This window comes from Dipodomys merriami, unplaced genomic scaffold (genome assembly GCF_024711535.1).
Source record: "Dipodomys merriami isolate MVZ:Mamm:240054 unplaced genomic scaffold, mDipMer1.0.p SCAF_2, whole genome shotgun sequence".
NCBI classification, from domain to species: Eukaryota; Metazoa; Chordata; class Mammalia; order Rodentia; family Heteromyidae; genus Dipodomys; species Dipodomys merriami.
The window spans coordinates 15,384,330-15,402,402 of record NW_027203381.1 but is presented as its reverse complement, the minus strand read 5'-3'; positions in this window follow the sequence as shown (position 1 = coordinate 15,402,402).

Genomic DNA, 18,073 nt, shown 5'->3' with positions numbered 1-18,073 from the left:
AAAAAATATACATGCTACTCCAGTATGTAAAATTATGTAGCATTCTTTATTGCATATAATTACTCTTATCTTGCTCACAATGATCAACTCTGTTGCATGATGGGGTAAATCTCAATATTGCAGAAGCAAGATATTTTCTTTTAGGTTTTTCTTAAGTCCCTCAGCCTCTTTCTGTTATGGGAGTCCATTTTGGGTAAAGTCTTGAGCTTCACAGCTCTCATTTCTCACTACAAAGTCCTTACCCTCAAGTTGGCTTCTGAGAAAGCACACATGTTTCTCAAAATGTGCTTGTCCACCTAGAGATCCTCATGGAAGCCAAAGTAGCCATCTTTAATCCATCTCCTCACTGGTAATTTCACCACCAATGTTACAGCTAAGATACTGCTCAGGATCTTTTTTTTTTTTTAATTGTGAAAATACTGTACAGAGGAGTTACAATTACATGGGCAAGATAATGAGTACATTTCTCTTTTTTTATTGTGAAAATACTGTACAGAGGGGTTACAATTACATGGGCGAGATAATGAGTATATTTCTTATCAAGCATTGTAGCCTCCTCCTTTGTTTCCCCTTCCCATCTCTTCCCATCCTTCCCCTGCCCCCCTACCCAATCCTCCCCGCTCCCCTTTCCCCCACCATGAGTACATTTCTTATCAAGCATTGTAGCCTCCTGCTCAGGATCTTTTTTCTCTCAGTAGAGTAGCACCTTGTGAGCCTCCTAATCACTTGGCCATATCTTATTCTTTCTTTAGAACCATTAATATAATATGTGTTTCAACTTTTTCCTGCACCTGGTCACCAGTTTGATTATTTATTATGAAATTTTGTTTTAGCTGGGGTGCTGGTAGCTCACACCTGTTATCGTAGCTACTCAAGAAGCTGAAATCTAAGGCTGGTTCAAAGTCAGCCAAGGCAGGAAAGTCCATTTTTATCTCCAATAAACTCCTCAAAACTACTGTAAGTTTAGCTGTGGCTCAAGTGTTAAGAGTCCTAACCTTGAGCAAAATAACCTCAGGGACAGCAGTCAGGCCCTGAGTTCAAGCCCCAAGGGCCAACACAATAAAAATAGGAGTCTCTTTTTCCCTCATCCATGACAATTCCCTGGCTCTCAGCTTAATCTCACAGCAGCCTAGTGAGAACATGCTAGAATAACCAGGGTCCTCACTTGTCACGGTGTTTTTGGGCACCCTCTGGTTTTCCTGGGAGAGTCCCCATGTTTTTGACATTGCTAAGTGCAGTCAGTACTAGTTTCTATCCACTCTATTCACTCTCCAAAGAGTCTTCCTTTAAATGATCATTTATACAGCCATGTTGGCCTTTGGCGAACAAAACAGGAGAAGTTATGGCAAAGGCTGAAGTTTTCAGGCAGATTAGAATGGTCAAAGATGAAATAAATATACTGTCCCTTTGCCTTTTGGAGAAGATAAACAATGAAAAAACCAGTATAAGAACATAAAAGTAAATGAAAGGATAAATAAATTTTAGATTCTTGGGGGATGAACTTTAAGTTTGCTCACAATGTTATTTTTGGCGACCAGAAATTCCCAAGTCAAATGTATCTACTGCATAGAATCTCAGAGAAAACAGCCATGTGGTTTAAGGAAAATACCTTCAGGCTAGGCACAATTACCAAACACTCCAGGCAGTGCAGTGTGAAGGGGAAGGCAGCCCCACTTTGAAGCAGACAATGAAACCTGCCAGGGTCTGCAAACAGAAGGATGCTTAATGTACTCATTCAAGAGAACCGAGGTGTTGGAGGCTGACAATGGCACACAAAGATATCGACTTCTAATCCCTAAGGTCTGTGCCTGTCATTTTATTTGTAATGGGGAAATAGTGTTTGATTATTGTATTACTTAATTAATGGTGAGCATGAGTGGTTATCTTGGTGTATCTAGATGACATGAACTAAAATAAACGTATGGGTGAAGCAGGAGGTCTGACACAGTGACATAAGAGGAAGAAGCAATGGGACTGTGGAGGTAGAAATGGATGATGGAACCACATGCCAGGAGACCTTGGACATTTCTGTTGTTTTTAAGATACTACATGTAATCAGTAAAATGGGACTATAACAGCTACAACAAATGCATATGCCAGGAATGAAGAAAGCTCAATCCACCCACGATGATGAAGTCTTCAATATCATGAAGAGAAAGGATTAAGACCCAAATGCAAGATTCTAGAGGGCATGTCTTTGTGGCAATGAGGAGACAGAGTCATGGTTTTCAGAGCTATTTCCCAAATGCGCCTCAATTCATATTACAAGGTGGGTGGAGAGGAGATGGCAATCCTGGAGTAGTGTCTTGAAAGATCAGCTCACAGTCCTGGGACTTTGTGGACCCTTCAGATTTGGCAAATAAAACAATGTCCCCGGGGAAGATGCTGGGGTTTCCAGTCACTAAAGCTGGCCTGGCAGTTAGTAGTCCCTGGGCCTTGGGCAGATGGCCCAATTTCCCTTTTACCTCCCCTTTATTCACTTTCTTTTCATCTGTAACACAAGGGCAGTAATATCTGGCTTGCACACTTTGCAGATTTCTTATGTGGATGAATCCGATAGCACATATAAAAGCACTTTATATGTTACAAAGGGCTGCTTTATAGCTGACAACACAATCATGACATTGTCAGAATACATACCAGAAAGCTGTAAGCCACTCTTCCCACAGGAAGGAGGGCTTTCTGGAGATTCTCCAAACAGTTCCACACCCGATGAGGGTGTATAGCCCTCCCTAAGAATTCTGTATACTTCTGAAGGTTGAGGTAGAATTATCAGCTCAAGTTCTTGCTTCTGGGAAGTCAGATTCTTGTTGAGTTCTTCATTTACTCACTTGTTTTCTATTAAAAATAAACGAATGTGCCAGGCACCAGTGGCTCACACCTGTAATCCTGGCTACTAAAGAGGCTAAAATCTGAGGATCAAGGTTCAAACTCAATCAGGGCAGGAAAGTCCATGAGACTTTTCACCACCCTAATTAACCACCAAAAAGCTGGAAGTGGAGCTGTGGCTCCAATGGTAGAGTGATAGCCTTGAGCAAGAAAAAGCTCAGGGACAGTGCCAAAGCCCTAAGTTCAAGCCCAGGACCAGTACAAAATAAATAAATGAATAAATAAATGTTTGTAAGCAAATGAAAGAAAAGATATATGCAATAGACTTTACTGGAAACTGGGATGAATTCTAAACAGAGAACTAGGTCCTATGAATGTTTTCTACTAACTGCAGCAATGTAAAATTCCTATTTTTAAATACCCCAGGTATTTTTTTTAAATACCAGCTAGGAATCTTTGGTACATGCCTATAAGCCCAGATTCGGGGGATGGAGGGGAAGATGGTTCATGTAGAAGGATTTTGAGTTCTTGTCCAGCCTGAGCAATGGTCACATGATCCTATCTCAAAAACAAAACCAAAAGGCTGGGACCTGGCTGAAGTCAGGCACATTCCGGGCAAGTCCGGGGCCGTGCATTCAGTCCTCATGACTGCAAAATTAAGTAGAAAAATAAATAAATACTATTAAGTCACTTTCTATGAAGGAAAATGCCATAAAACCTGGAAACTTATTCTTTCACAATCTCTCATGTGCCTGCTTCTTTCTGATCCCTTTATTGTGTCTGTGTTTTGTTCTGTTCCTCCAGGGAACATCTCAAAAATACAAATATACATTATTCTTTCAGGAAAGAATCACGGTTTGGATTGTTGTTCAGCCTACAGCTGACACCCAATGCTTTAGGCTCTCACTTCACTTCGTAAGCCAAGTATTTCATTAAGTTGCTCTCTGTCCAAAGATTGTTTTGTTGAGAGAAGGCATCGGTGGACAACAGCTACCATGTGTGTCTCTCTACACAGTCACACTAAATGAAGACTTTAGCCGGTATTCTCTTCCCACCTTTATCTAGTGAAACGAGAGGAAAGACCTTTATGAACACTTCAGAGTAGGTAACATTAGCATTTCTTCTTCATCAGGATTTCCTTGGATCAAATAGAATTTTTTTCAATGCAGTTACAAAGGGTGATCCTTGCTGGACTCAATTTTGGGCATTTCCAATATAAACATTTCCTTTTATACACCAAGGGGAAATTGACTGAATTAATTTGTTGAGGGAATAGAACTTAATTACATTTACAGTTGTATTATAAGGGTTAAATATTTGGCAATAGTGATGATGATTAAAAATAAATTAAGCAATGCTCTGTACAGTGCATTACTTGATTTACTTACAATTGTGAGACCGTGAGTAAAGCGTCTTCAGTGTGAACTCTTTTCCAAATGTTTCAGGAAAGATTAACTTGTTCTAATAATCAAATCAATAAAATAATAACCAATGTGATGAAGTACTCACGTACTTCATGTACAACATACTGTTTTAAGGGCCCTGCATAAATGATCTACTATGCAAAATCTTCTGACATATAAAGCTCAGTTGTTGTGAGTTTATGGAGGAAAAAAACTGAAACCAGACCCAGTTAAGTGCCTTGCCAAATGTCACCAAGCTAGTAGGTATAAAGCTAGGCCTTGAATCTACTCTGTCAGATCTAAATTACATATTTTTTATCACCACTTTGGGCAGTAGGCAACTGGTAGTCTTAATTAATTCTTAATTAATTAATTCTCAAAACTTGCATGCTTATCAAAACTGCCTGGAACTCTTGTTAAGGTATCAAATCTTGGGCCTCTATTCTAGATGATATTGGTTCAAATGGTCTGGAGGTGGTCTGAGAATCTGGATTTTAACAAGCTTCCCATTTAATTTCTGTTTGCCTATAGTCTGTCATTAGGAAAAAAGTCTGCTGCACTGTCTGAAAAATGCAATTCCAAAGGGATCATATTGGTACCTGAACAACACAGGACTGGATTTGTTTCAGATGTATCTACATTCTCAGGGTGCTAGGGAAGCTCCAATGAAAGAAATCTATTTCCCAGATAATGGGAAATATACTCCAGAAACGGAACCCATAGGCCCCAGCTGGATAAATGTGGATTATGGCTCCACGGCTGTCTCAGTCATGGTGATTATAGTTGTGATTGGTTATTCCCTTAGACTGTCCCCTCATCCTCTATTGAACCTAGGGGATGAAAATAGAGAAGAGGCAGGAGCTATGGGTACACCACCAGAAGGTAAGAGAAATGGGTGGCAGAGTTACACTAGACTCCCCTAAGATAAAATGAACAGTTCCGAAGAATAAATTATATCAAGAACGTATCAAAATCAGACAGCTGAAAACATGTCCTGATCTGAGCAAAGATATTTGATGGTGAGTCACCACTCTCAGTTCTGTCACTCAGGCATATTATTCCATAAAACAACTGGTATTTTTTTACATTTTTTATGTCTCAAGTAGATACATTTTATTATATTCTTGACTAGTTTTATCGCATGCAGGAGGCAGAAAACTGCAAAGTCTTCTCCTGGACAATTCTCTGTTGCTTTAAAAAATGTTTTAAGAAACTATTTCCTGTGAAGTTTTCTAGACTAAATTATCAAGTAAGCTTTTTGGAAATACATATCTGAGAGGTTTTGCTTCTGCTTTAAGAAGGAATTGTTTACTAAATTAAGACGAAAGAACTTTACTGCCTCTTCACAAGTCTCATTTAAAATTGGATATACTTTATCACTAAATATTTCCTGAAATAAAACTTTATAGCCATCTGGAGTCACCGCTTTCTTGCTGATATTTCTTGTAGATAAATGGTTTCTTAATGACTCTTTTGATCTCAAAGGGTATATTAGACTCCAAAATTATGTGTTTAGATAACAACCCAAAAGGAGCCAATTTGATTTCTGCAGCTCTTTTACCTATAACGTGCTTCAGAATGCAAAGTATATCAAGGTACTTCTCTTAGAAGTTATTCATCGTGAGACAAATCAGTAAATCAGTTTCCTTACTATTATTGTACATATAACAATATATTTTATTGCTTTTTGTTGTCCTATTTTTCTTTTTTTAATGACTGATTGCTAAATATTCCCCTTGCTCTGCAATTCCATCTTGTACCAGAGACTGGGGGAATATTAATTTTTCACACATGGAAGAGAGCTAATTATCAATTAGTGTTTTTCCTTCCAGCCCTAACATGAACTCAGATATAGAATAAAAGCTAAGTGTTCTGGAACTCATCCCAAGATATCTCATAGAGGAGAGAATATCTGATGATTATCTTTTCTGTGAATTTGTTTTTATATAAGTATTTAATCAAATATTAATACATGTTATTTAAAATAGTTCATAAGTCTAGGCTACTGACATAAAATATGAATGTATGTATCCACAGTAGTATAGAATACTAGGCATGTAAATTTCACCTAATTTATAGTTATTTTAAATTAAATTTAATTTTATTGTAAAGATGATACAGAGGGGTTACAGTTACATATATAAGGTAATGAGTACATTTCTTGTCAAACATTAGTACCCCCTTCCTCATTTTTCTCCCACTTCCTCTCCTCCCTACCCCTGCAAGTTGTAAAGTTCATTTACAACATAGTGTCTTGGGAATATCGCTGTTGCACTGGCTCATAGATGCCCCTCAGTAGATGAATGGATCAAGAAAATGTGGTATATATTGGAAGTGGCGCTGTGGCTCAAGTGGTAGAGTGCTGTCCTTGAGCTGAAAAGCTCAAGCCTAGACCCACAGTTCAAGCTCCATGACCGACAACAACAACAACAAAAAAATGTCACACACACAATGGAATTCTATGCTTCCATCAGAAAGAATGATCCTGCCCTATTTGTAAGGAAATGGAAAGATTTGGGGAAAAAATCATATTAAGTGAAGTATCTGTAATAAATTAGTATATGTCTGGGATATGTCTAGCAGAGGATGACAATAGCTCAATTAGCTATGTACATATGACCATAAAAATGATGCTTTCTAAATGAACTCCAAGATATGAAAACAAGAGGGTTTGTTAGTTAGTTTGCTTGTTTAATAAAGTTACTGTAGTGTTAATAGTAAATGCAGTAATATGCTAGGAAGACCATATTAGATAATTACTTTGAACACACATGAATATCAGATTGTAAGCCACTAAAATCTAAGCCACTGAAAGTTGAAAATGCAATCTATTTTCCAGATCTTTCTGAGCTTGGAATCTAGGAGAACATTCATGGCACAGAATACTCAGTCCACACTTAGCTGTCAAACATCCTTCACCCTCATTCCTTCTGCTGTACCTATTCACATTCTGTACCTGGCTGCTTCATCATGCAAAAAACAAATTTCATCCAAAATAGAATGGCAAAAAGGTTAAAAATAAGCTCTGATAATGACACGGGAAATGCAAAGGATAAAATGGAACAAGATGAAGTGGCCTTGAACTCTAATTGTAGACCAATTTTCTTGAAGACCCAAAGAGAGTTCATTTATCTTCTAAGACTTCTATCAACAGTCTAATAGGGTCTCTGCTAGTGCCAAGGAATCAATATAAAACTTGAGCAATGTCATTAAATTATTAGTTCACATACAATCAGATATTAATAACACTATGAACCAGGCATACTTGTGTGAAAAGCATTCCTCAGCCTGCCCGTTGGGACAGTTGGAACTTGCCTATTGCTAGTGGGTTCAGGACACTGGACCAGGTCTATGCAATCCCTGGGAAGAGTTTAACCTAAGGCATGAGACCTTATTTGGACACAATGCTGGGAGCAGATGCATAGAGGAATAATTGACCCAATCTGAAGCAAGTTTTGTGCTTGGTTGACAATTACAATCAGAACAGTATTTGGAGTGGGCGACTCTACAGAGTAGAGAAGGAAGAGGAGAACAAAATGTGAACGCACAGGGATGTATTCTATGTTGTCTTTCTAGAAGTAAGCCTTCTGCCAAAAAATAATCAACATTGTCAACATTGCCATTTTCAGAGTTAAAGCCTTGTGCCACAAAGATATAAAATTGAACCTTCAAGAAAAAAAAAAATCCAGTTGAGTTGAGAGGTAGAGATGGAGAGGATCAGGTTTCAACACCAGCCTGGAGGGAAGGGAGTTAACAAGCCAGCCCAGGCTTATGTCCAATAAAACCACTAGAAAACTGGAAGTGGCGCGGTGGCTCAAGTGGTAGAGCACTCTCCTTGAGCTGAAGAGCTGAGGGACAGTGTCCAGGCCCAGGGTTCAAGCCCCACCACTGACAAAAAAAAAAAAAAAAGATATCCAGAGATCCTTGGGCCTTGCTCTTCTGATTTCTTACTGTTTCCGGACCGCGAAACAAACAATCTGTTCCCCAATATGCTCCTACCCTGATGCTCTGTCCTCAAACAAAGACCTCAAGTAATGAATGGGTCTTCCACTAAAACTCAAGAACCTCAAAACCAAATGAACGTTTTCTTTTTGGTAAATTAATCATCTCAGGCATTTTGTTATGGTAGCACAAAAACCATTTTCACCGCACTCAATGAACCTCCAAAATCACATTCAAAAGCGGCACCTACTGTCAAGAAAAGTACAATATGCTTTGAGGCTCTCTCTGTCCAAGATTTCTTCTTCAGGATTCAAACAGTCATGCTAGGGGAAGTTTGTGTTCAGTAATTTCCAATAGTTGTTTGTAACTTATTCCCCAGAATGCCATACTCACCCCATAAATAGTTGCACATTTTAACATCCCTGGGAGATTTCAGACATTATTTATTAGTTGCCCATTGCTTGGGTTTGCTTGATCACTTGAGATAGACTTTTTTTTTGAATCTATGAAACTTCTGTTCATTGGATTTCATCCAGATTTAGTCAAATTGAATTTTTCAAAATGTAAGTAGACGGAGACCTAGGAGACGAGTTCTGTATTAAGCATAGCAGTTCTCATATCCGCACTGGGAAGGAAACACTGAAGAAAATATCACCTGGGCAAAGTTTTAAATTTGTGTTTTGGTGTTAGAATGGAAGAACATTTAAAAAAACACATGTCATATCCTTGTTCATCTGCTCTTTTTCAAGCATATTTATTAATTTTAAGCTTTTTCACAAAGGAATTGCCATTCAACAAAGCAGTTTATGAATACAAGGCCTCGTCCTTCCCAACCCTCCCCCTCCTCCCCTCCATTTTCTTAATTTTATAGGACAGGCATTGCTTTCCATGAGCCCATTCTCCCCTGGTTCCTCTCTTCAGTCATCTACCTTTGAAACTGTTTCTCTGAAAGGTGGATTGAAAACAATATCCACTCATTTCAAAAGCATTTGCTAAGCTATTAGCATAAATGTCATCTACATGACACAGAAGCAAAGCTTGACTTCCCTCACCAGGGCTTCCTGACAGAAATGCTGTTTTAATGAAGAAAGCATATTGCGAACACCGTTGACAATCCATACATTCATTTAAACATTTCTTGAGGAGGTCCTCAGTGGGAGGTGACTTAATAGCCAGCAGGGGGACCATCATAATCTTAGCAATAACAGTAATCAAGTTATTCGGCACAATCAGAGGGGTCTTCACTACTGTTAGCTAGTCGCTTTTCTCACCTTCTTTCCCTCCAAAATGCAGCCATAGACTCTGCGAACTCATGCAAGCATGTCTTTTAAAACTACAAAGCAATGCCTAAGTTGGAGAATTTCATGCTCATTACTGGTCTGATATGATTGTCAATATACCACTTTATACTTCTGAAGTATTCACCTTCTCTTCCCACTCTTCTGTGTGTCACTTATAAATAGAAAAATCTACCTTGTGTCTGCGCTGTAAGCAAAGAGAAGTGACTAGACTGCTTCAACATCTTCCTCGTAGGAGCTGACTCACTCTGAGTTTTATTGCTCCCCTCTTAGCCCATCGTGCAAGTAATTTGCTTTGTGGGATTTGAACAACTGTCCTCTGGCCTTATGCCTTCTGCTAAGCGTCTATGAGCCAAGTTACTCAGGCAGAATTTCTCTATGAGGTCATGCAGAAAATGTAGAGAAGGATGGGGGGGGGACGGCACTCAGCCACAGCCAGGAAGCAGAGCAAGACACCTGAAGGCTCTATTAAACTTACCATTAACTCTGTTGATATGCCCCTACTTGACCTTTCCACAGCTGTGTCTCCTTGCTGCCCCTCGGTCAAGAAAGTCTATGAAGCTTCTCAGTGGCTCTACATGTTCACTGTAGGTTGGGATATAATCAAGAGTCTGCTATGCTCCTATCAAAAAAGTGGCCATTCATAGGCAGTAAACAGAATTGACTTGAACTCCATGAATCACTGGGCTGTTGACTTATTAGACATGAGTTTCATTAGTAACTAAGTTCAACTCATTGCTTTAATTAGACAATGTGGTTAGCAATTCGAGAATCCAAATATTTTCCTGTAACAAGTGATAATCATTTTGCCTCAAAAAAATAAATATCTGGACCAGGCACTAGTGGCTCCTGCCTATTATCCTAGATACTTAGGAGATTGAGTTCTGATGATCATAGTTCAAAGTTCCTGAGGAGGAAAGTCCTGTGAAATACTTATCTCCTCCAATTAACCACCAAAAAAGCAGATATAGAGCTGTGGCTCAAATAGTAGAGTGCTAGCTTTGAGCACAAAGCTCAAGGACAACTCCCAGGGCCTGAGTTTAAGCCCTAACTGCCCCTTCTCTCTGTCTCTCTCTCTCTGTCTCTGTCTGTCTGTCTGTCTGTCTGTCTGTCTCTGTCTCTCTGTCTCTCTTTCTCTCTGTCTCTGTCTCTGTCTCTGTCTCTCTCTGTCTCTGTCTGTCTGTCTGTCTGTCTGTCTGTCTGTCTCTCTCTCTCTCTCTCTCTCACACACACACACACACACACAATGTGCCTGATTAAGTTCGTGCATGTGGTGGTAATTTTTTTAAATGAGACGTTTTTCTTCTTTTTAACTCAGTTTGATGAGGTAAATTGCTTCACTGAAGTAAATTAGGTTCCAAACCCTTTGCCCCAACCCCTTCTCCAAAACCTTTCTCTACTCAGTCTCTGAATGTAATCTGGACTGAAATAAGGTCTTTAAAGTGTGGTAAACCCTTATGGGATGAACATTTGGATATGGATACAGGAAGGAAAAGTCCATGTGAAGAAAGTAGTGGAGTGTTATGTTGCCACCAAACAAGGAACTGCTAAGAATACCAGAAGTTAGGAAGAAGCAAGGAAGGGTTCTTTCTCAGAATCACCAAAGGACAGGGCCAGCAAGATGAGGTGGTAGCTTGATTCCACATGTCCATAATCCTGAACTGTAAAAATATAAATGCCACTGTGCTAAGCCATCAAACCGTGCTGCTCTGCTTACCTAGTTATTGTTACTGTCTTATCTGCCAAATTTGTCAATTTCAATTGGAGTTGTAGATATAGATTCATTAAACATCACACATGAAGCTCAGTACTGTCCACTGTTTCATGCATCTCCTAGATGTCTTAGAACATAGTCTCCATAGACAGGGGCTGCCATATTTAGCCTTTGATGCACATTGGTGTTGCTTGCAGTATGTCATACTATGGATAAAGATCCTAGAAATCTTTGCGTGAAGACATCTTGTGCGTGTTAAAAATTATCTAGAAACATAGGGTCAGATGGCTCATGTGGTAAATAAATGTGTGCCATATGCAATGCATTTGATTGAAGCATTAACAGGTGACACTTATCTTCTATGAGGGCCCTGTTTGGCCAACTCTTTAATAATTTATTCAATATGGCTGTTTATGTTCTTTTTAATAGGTTAAGAATTTTAAAAATAAATTCTTGATACAAATACATTTTTCTTCATACCTGTAGCAGAATAATTTCTCCCACTTGGTAGCTTTGCATTTTATTTTTCATTTGTTCTTGGGAAACCAAAAAAAAATTTTTTGTTTTTTGGGTCCGGTCATGGGGCCTGAACTCTAGGCTTGGGCGCTGTCCCTCAGCTCTTCATGGCTAGCGCTCTACCACTTGAGCCACAGCACCACTTCTGGCTTTTTTTTCTGCTTATGTGGTGCTGAGGAATCGAACCCAGGACCTCGCATGCAAGGCAAACACTCTACCACTGAGCTACCTTCCCAGCCCCCAAGGGAAACCAAAAATTTTTAATTCATGTAAATCTAACTTATCAGTGTGCTTTGTAATTCTTTTATGTACTATGTGTCCTAATAAATTATTTCCTCTCCAAATCTGCAAGTATTTTCACCTGTGTTTTCTTCTAGGACTTTTATTGTTGTAGCTTCCTTTTGTAGTTCTATCCTTCACCTAAAGGTGATTTGTATGACTTGTGTGAGTAGTGGTTAGGTTAACTTTTTCCCATATGAATATCCAATTCTTACAGCACATTTGTGAAGCAAATATACTTTCCTTACTGATTGACATTAGTCTCTTTTACTGAAACTTGTTTTACCTATGTCTGGATTCTATTCTGTTTCAGAAGTCACTGTATCATTTTCTTTAAATGTAGTTGTTTTGGCAAGGGACAGGTAAAAATAACCCCGCCTTATTTGTTTGATGGTCAGTTCAACAAATACATAAGAACCACATTCTGTTCAGAGTATAAATCAAATTCAGTGAACACAAACTAGATTGAGATGGACTCAAAAACTAAATGCTTTTAGGATAAGGTCCAAGATCTTTCCACTGAGATTATGTCTATATTGTAAAGGGATTAAAAGAGGAGCTTGTTTTTGCTTTTTGTCTGTTGTAGCTTTTCGGTATTTTTCCCCCCTTGTTTTATTTTTGTCTTGTTTGTTCATTTTTCTGTCATTTGGTAGGACAGAGAAGAACAGAAATGCAGGGAACAACGGGTGAATAAATGTAGCAGTGGTACTCACTAGACATTATTGAAAATGAACTACACAACTTGTAGGTGGAGAGGGAAACTAGGAGAGAGTGGAAGAAAAAGAAGTACATTTTTTTGCCTGAAAAGAAATGCACTCAAGTGGGGCACTGGTGGCTCACACCTGTAATCCTAGCTACTCAGGAGGTTGAGATCTAAGGATCGAAGTTCAAAGCCAGCCCAGGCAGGAAAGACTCTTATCTCCAATAAACCACTAGAAAACCAGAAGTGGTGCTGTGGCTCAAGCCTTGAGCACTCGCCTTGAGCTGAAGAATACAGAGACAGTGCCCAGGCCCAGAGTTCAAGCCTCACGACGACCCTCCACCCCCCAAAAAAGAAATGCACTCATTGTCGGACTTATGAAATGCTAACTCTCTGTACCTTAATAAGAACAAAATTTTTAAAGGGGATTCTTGTAATCTCCTGGAGTTATCTTCAAATTTTGAAACTATTTTTGCTATTTCTTTGGTTCTCAGAGACATATGGCAGAAGTCTCCCAAAGATCAACTACTACAGTAGTTACATGTAATAAGGAAGGAGAAGAAAATGTTACTGTCGGCACTCTCAAGATATATAATGATAGGATTATTAACAGAATTATGACTTACAGAAAACCAGTTAGTTAACGTGATGCCGTCAAAAAACTCAACTCTCTGACTAAAATACTTTTTGCTTTATCATAGACTTTCATCTAAATGGCTTATCCTTACAAAGAGGTAACCTAATTCCATACTTTAACATTATGAGATGTTTGTAATCAATGTATACTCTCAGACACCTTCTCTTTGAGTCACAATAAAAGTTTTCTCAGAGCTAATATTCCTTTAATATATTTATAAAACACAAATATGAACAAGCCCAGTGTCATGTTAAAACCAAATCCAGAAATGAATATTTAATAGATGGTGAAAAAAGGGAGCAATAACAAGTTCAATGCTATTTACTTTGAAAATGACATTGAGACATTCCATGACAATAACAGTGATCAGAAACCATACAATATATATACATATTTACTATACACACACACACACACACACACACACACACACGCACACAATAGCAACTTATAGCTCATTGAAATGCATCTCAAAGCAGAGTACTATTGTATACTACATGTCCAACCATAAAAAACACCAAGGTACTTCAAGGAATCATCTATATACAAATATTGGTTTGGGGGGGGAGCAAGTTGAATACATAATTTGGATCTATACAGCTATGTTGTCTTTTATACTTAATATGGCATTAAAAATTTCTCTCTCCGTGTCCTTCACTGGAAGCCCTTTCCAACTTTCTGCCAACTTGCATTACTATCAGCTCCACATTCTCCTACTTTAATAGATGAACCTGTTAACCTTCTTACCTCTTGTGAGAGTTTACTCTACTGTCTACAAATGATTATCAGCTGTACAGTGCACATAGAGTCTGCGTCATTTAGGTGAGCACTTGGGCATGAAGATGATTCCAAGCCATGCTGCCATTACTGAGATATGCTTCTCTGCCCATGGACGGATTCCCAGGTATTAGAAAGGGAATAGAACAGATCTTCTACCTAACTTATCTCTTGCAGGCTCTGCTCTCTTGTTCACCAAGTGATTGTATGTGAATCTGTTTTGTAGTGGCAAGAGGATGGTGTTTGGAAGTAAATTATGAAAAATTAGGGTAAAATTAGAATGTTCTTAAGTAATAATTACATTTTTAATTTGGTAACAAAGACTTCAGAGATGAGTGTGAGTTACCATGGTTTTTTTATCCTCACTTAATTCATGGCTTTTGTTTTAATTAGGATAATCACAATACCTAGCTATAATAAACTTGGTTTGAATTGTGATGTCTATAAGTAGCCCCATAGCTCCAGGAGCCATTGATAACCATAAAGTCAGGTATCAAAAACCAAAAAAAAACAGCAATTATTTTATATTTAGGTATCTCAATAAGATATTCTCCTGGAAGCAATAATAAATAAGCACTGCATATTACCTAAGCATATTCTAGATATAGATAAAACCACTGATTAGGGACACTTGGAGAAAATAACCATTATGAATATGAAACTGAAGCACTTACATAATATTTGTAAAAGAGTTCAGGTTAATGGCTTTCAAGTAAATATAGAAACTTGAAGAAGGTTAATGAATCATTATCAAGCAGAATTCTTTGATCATTGGCCTTAATGAATGGATAATAAGTAGACCTCTTTCAAAGAAGCACAGCAATTATTTACATGTTAATGGTCCTTCTATGGTGCTTTAAATCAGCCAGTCCTACAAAATAGGCTAAACATTTGCCCTACAATCTTAATTGTGCAATTAATTTCCATAGACATCATTTGATTCTAAATACATGCATAGTACAAAACTGGATTTTATTTCATTTAAAAGTTCTTATATACAGTTGTTGAAGACCTCAAAACAGTATTTTAAAAGGCTCATGGTGTTTTTGTTCATGATATTTCCCTACACATTGTATGAGTAGTTTCTACACGTGACTGTTCATCTGAAGAAAAGATGACTTCTTAAGATTGCTGGCTCTGAGAATCACTATTCTCCTGGGATCTACATTTTTATATAGACAAATAATATATCAGACTAATAAGTAACGTAATGAGAATTCATATTTAGAAACATGTAGCTAGTTCAGATGAAGGAATCTGTGTGATTATACACCAGGTGTTTATTTTCCTAAAGTTTTAATTTCCTCATCTGTTGAGTGAGTAAATACAAGGCCCTAAGTTCAAACCCCAGTACCACCAAAATAAAAAACCTCACATGCTATCATTTTCTATTAAGTCAGAATAATTCCTTTCACACATGATAGTCTTCTTTCTATGCCAATTATACTTAGTATAGATTAAGTATCTATTATGTAAATCATTAATATAAATATGTGTTTTTGTAAATTTGTGGGATTACAACATTAAACTCTGATCTTTTTTCTTTCAATCTGATTACATAGGATCTCACTCTAATCTAATCTAATCTAATCTAATCTTTCTTTCCTATTAACTTCAGTTCATTCTTAAGTCTTCTGGTGCCTTTATCAACTTGAAGTGTTTTAAAAAATAATACCATTAAGCCAGGAGTGTTGGCCATAATGTCATTGCAAGAGTCAACAGGTAGAGGCATAACAGGTGATTTTGAGGCCAGCCTGAGCTATATATAGTAAGACCTTGTATGTGTGCATGCTGGTTACTGAGGCTTGAACTCGGGGTCTGGGTACTGTCCCTTAGCCTTTTTTCACCCAAGGTGAATGTTCTACCACTTGAGCCAGAGCTCTATTTCTGGCTTTTTTGGTGGTTAATTGGAAATCAGTTTCATGGCGTTTCCTGTTAAACTGTGATCCTTGGATCTCAGCCTCCTAAGTAGATACAATTACAGGCATGAGCCACTCAAGCACTGGGCTTGAGACCTTCTCTTAAAAAGAAAAATATCCACTCACAAGACAATATGTTGGAAATGACTTGTACAACTTGGGGAAAAGGATTGGGGGGAGGGAAAAAGGGAGAAAAATGAGGAAAGGGGTAACAAGTTAGACAAGAAATGTAATCACTACCTTACTTAGCAACTGTAACCCCTCTGTACATCACCTTGACAATAATATAAACAAGAATAAAAAATGGGAAAAAAGACTTAGTTTCCTCATCTGTAAAATGAGGACAATCTCAATCGGGTGAGAAGGAAAGAATTGGAAGAGAATATGTGAAGTTCCTAGCATAGTGTGTGACAAATGACAAATGACAAAAGGCAGCTAACCATTCTTTGGTGCTGTTAATATTATACTACATTATAGAATAAAAAGAATTACAATAAAATAAAAATAAATAAAAATAGGATCCATCTTTCTGCCATGCAGAGATATGAAGATTATAACATGTAATACAAATACTCTGAGGTAGGAAGGAAGGAAGGACACAAAGAGAACAGATTTGTCATATCATCAATGTCAATAAGTAGCAAAATCTTATAAATGCCACAATAGTTTGCTTTTATACTTCAAATAATTAGAAAGTTAATATATACAGGAAAGAACTAAGAAGCTTCAGGGTTATCAGATGTGAAAAATCTCTGATATGTCAATCAGTCCGATTTCAGGAGGCAGAAACAAGTTATCCGCTTGTTATAATTTTTAAATGCTGACCTGCAAAAAAAAATCAACAGTATTTGGCCACAAGAATGTCTGAAGGATAGAATTTATTATCACCAGGGAGGAATCTCATCTTTTTTTGTATCTAAAGCATAATATTCCCCCTCAGCCAATAAAACATTTCCCATGGTGAATTTATTGGAAATCCACCATTTTCAATTCAGACTAGAGCCTTAGTGCATGCTATTTATCATGAGTTCGTTTACTTTCCTCTCATCTCTCTCTGTGTTTAAATGTGACATAAGAGATATGCTTTCATTGATCCCTGACATGTTCCAATAAAATTTCCAAGGTCTCTGAAACATAGGGAGAAAAGTGGCCATTTAGAACACATTCCCAGGTCTATCCCTGGATCATCATTTAGAGATAATGCCAACAAAATAGAACATTTGTACAGGATAATGGTAACCAGATGTTAGATTAGGGTTCAGATAAAAAGAGATTTTTTTTAACTCAAAAAGGCAAAAAAAAAAAGATGCTTATTTAAAAGTACAGACAAGGCAAAAAAAAAAGATGCTTATTTAGAAGTACAGATTAAGAATCTTTGAGAATGTTTTCTTCATCACCTATATAACACATTTTTTCACAAATTTCACAAAGAGCTAAATAAAAGTGTGTCTCCTTAATTTGTTCTATTAGAATTGGACCATTGATTTTTTTTAAGAGTTCACCAAATTATGTTCATCCCTAAAACCTTAGATTTACTTTGTAGGATGAATAGCATCTGCATATCTGTGATGAGTTTTGTTTGTTGTTGTTTTGTTTTGCAGCAATCAAGGTCCTGTTTGAAGGTTTTAAAAAATGTGATTAAAATCTATAATCAGTTGGCTTTAATAAGAGTGAGCCTGATACAATCAATAAAAGTAAAACTGACATTTTCCTGAAGAGGTAGAAATTAGGATTGTGGATAGACTTTATTCCATGCCCAAAGTTCCAGCCTCCATTGACTATTCTAAACCTATAGATTTCAAGTTTCGATGGCCAGAACCACAGCATGTGACCCATTCTTTGAAATAAGCCTGTTAACATATATCTCTGACTGAGCCTACTTTCCTCCTTGAATTCTGACTGGTAACAGCCTCCCTTTTGAAAAAAAATCAACATTTAAAGATGCAACTTAAAGGGCTCTGTTTTTAATATTTTATTGCAGAAGGCCTATAATTTTACAAAAACATTCACTTAGCATGTATTTAAAGTCAGACAGGATTGATTAGCCGCAATCTGCTGA